This window comes from Dasypus novemcinctus, chromosome 15 (assembly GCF_030445035.2).
Source record: "Dasypus novemcinctus isolate mDasNov1 chromosome 15, mDasNov1.1.hap2, whole genome shotgun sequence".
In the NCBI taxonomy this organism is placed as follows: Eukaryota; Metazoa; Chordata; class Mammalia; order Cingulata; family Dasypodidae; genus Dasypus; species Dasypus novemcinctus.
Window position 1 is genome coordinate 95,224,686 of NC_080687.1, and position 2,664 is coordinate 95,227,349.

A 2,664-nucleotide genomic window follows, 5' to 3' on the forward strand; every position below is an offset into this window, starting at 1 on the left:
CCAACAACCCCTCACCAGCCAGCCCAGTATCCGCGAATTTCTCAGCACCGCAAAGCCTCCAGAAAAAGGAAAAAAAAAACAAAAACCCTGGCCGCCGGCTCCGGAGCTGCAGGAGCGCCCGCTACCGTGGCTCTGCCCACCCAAGGAGGGAACTTCCCACGCCCAGCTGGGACCTCCGTTTATATATTATAGACGTATCCTCTCTGTTACCTTCCCACCGAATTGACGTCTAGACACCTTCCAACCAGCAAAAATCCCCGAAACAGCGCGGTCCCAAAGAGCCTTCAACACTGCCCAGCCGCCCCCTGCAGAGACATTACCAGGCAAGCTCACGCAGCCACCATCTTGCCTCCGCTCCTCCATTTTCCCACATTAACAACATCCTCCATTAGTGTGGTATATTTATTACAATTGATGAACACATTTTGGAGCATTGCCACTAAAGTATATTATAGTTTACATTATAGTTTACACTCTGCCCATCACCGTGTTTAAGTCCATTTCCCCGTGTTCACAAACTTATTAGACCAGAATTTTATTAATATCTGGAACAAGTGCTCCTTGGAACACTTTAGAATACGCTGACCTTTAGTGTAAGATAATTCTGTTGGGTGGTTCACAGATGAGTCGTAGAGGTGGATCATGGCCAGTTTGGAGATTTCTGTTCTAAAATGCTGGAAGGATTTGAATCTTATTATGCAAACTATATAAATACTGAATGGTTTTAAATAAGAAATATTTTGCATTTTACACATGTCCTAGCTGCAGTGTAGAAGATAAGTTTGAAGGAGGCTGGACCAGAAGCGGAGAAAATATTTGGAAGCTTGTGACAATAATCCAGGCTATTAGTGATGAAATACTGGACTAAGTCTACAATGAGAAATGGGAAGGTGGGGTGGAATTGAGAAGATATATTTAGGAAGTAGTACTGACACAATTTCAGACTAATTGTATTTCAGAATTATAGAGTGGGAAATATAAAGGAAATCATCTGGTTTCTGGCTTAGAGAATTGGGCATGGGGTGGTGACATTCAGACTGAAAAAGAAAATGGAGTAGAACTGTGGGGTAACAGCCTTAGTTTGAGGGATTTATGAAAGACAAGTGAGAAGTTCACATGTGGGACTCAGGAGAGAGATCTGGGCTAGATATGGAAAGTTAAGCGTCCTGCCCTCCAGGCGCGGGCCGGTCCCCGCACAGCTGCGCGCTGCCTGGTCCCCCCGCTGGGGGCCCGCGCAGAGCTGCCGCCCCCGCCATCGCCCCTCCCACCCCTCGGCGGCTCGAAATGAAGCCGTTATCATTTCCGGAAAGAAGCTTGCCCAGCAGATGAAGCAGGAAGTGCGGCAGGAAGTGGGAGCGTGGGTGGCCTCGGGCCCCCAGCGGCCGCCCCTGAGCGCCCTCGGCAAGACGCGGGCGGCCCGGCTGTGGGAATCACCAGCGAACCCATCTTGAAACCAGCCTCGATTTCAGAGGAAGAACTGTTGACCTCGATCAATAAACTAAACAGCGATGACAATGTAGATGGCCCCCTCGTTCAGCTGCCCCTTCCAGAGCACATTGACGAGCGAAAGCTCTGCAACGCTGTTTCTCCAGACGAGGATGCTGACGGCTCTCATGTAGTTAACGTCGGGCGGGTGGGCCTGGACCAGTGTTCCCTGCTCCGCGCCGCCCCGTGGGGCGCGTGGGAGATAATTAAGCGAACTGGAATTCCAGCTCTAGGGAAGAATGTAGCTGTGGCTGGAAGGTCGAAAAACGTTGGAACGCCCATTGCGCCGTTACTGCACACAGACGGGGCCCACGAACGGCCCGGAGGTGATGCAACTGTCACAATAGCTCATCGCTGCACTCCCAAAGAACAGTTGAAAAAGCATACAATTCTTGCAGATATTGTGGTGTCTGCTGCAGGCATTCCAAATCTGATAACTGCTGATCTGATCAAGGAAGGAGCAGCAGTCATTGACGTAGGAATAAATAGAGTTGAAGATCCCATAACTCCTAAGCCCAAGTTGGTCGGAGATGTGGATTTTGAAGAAGTCAGGAAGAAAGCAGGTTACATCACCCCTGTCCCTGGGGGCGTCGGTCCCATGACAGTGGCGATGCTCATGAAGAACACCGTTATTGCTGCAAAGAAACTGCTGAGGCTTGAAGAGCGGGAAGTGCTGAAGTCGAAAGAGCTTGGAGCAGCAACCAATTAACTGTTCAATCTTCTCTTTCATGAACAGCCTTCCCAGCCAGTTCAAGAAGCAAAACAGGCCAAAAGAAATGCAATATTTTTTTATTCTTCTGAAATGGTTTAAAACAGTGCTTTGTATTTATTGGAAGTTTAAAATGGGTGGGCGCTGGCACACGTAACTCTTGGCCAGCACCTCACCCAGGAGCACTCCAGCATCCTTGCTGAGCCAGGAGACCCAAGAGAAGCAGTTTTCCCAGCAAGTAACACGGGGCATTGTCACCTTGGGAACGGATGCTTCACTTTGGTGTGCCACTCCAGCTGTTAAAATTTGCCTTTTCTCGGATTGCTTTACCCAAGTGCTATTTTAATAAGAGTTGATACTCACTTCAGGTTCCAAACCTGTTGAGTTCAACTGGTCAAACCAAAGGAAAAATGTTGCCAGAGAAAATTAAGGGAACAGGAAATGGAAGAAATTATAGCAAGTAAGAAGGA

The 2,664-nt window shown here is 48.7% G+C and overlaps 1 pseudogene; it reads left to right on the top strand.

Moving 5' to 3' along the window:
- Positions 1-882: 882 nt before the first annotated feature.
- Positions 883-2,321, top strand: LOC101415335 (bifunctional methylenetetrahydrofolate dehydrogenase/cyclohydrolase, mitochondrial pseudogene; annotated as a pseudogene).
- The last annotated feature ends 343 nt before the right edge of the window (positions 2,322-2,664 follow it).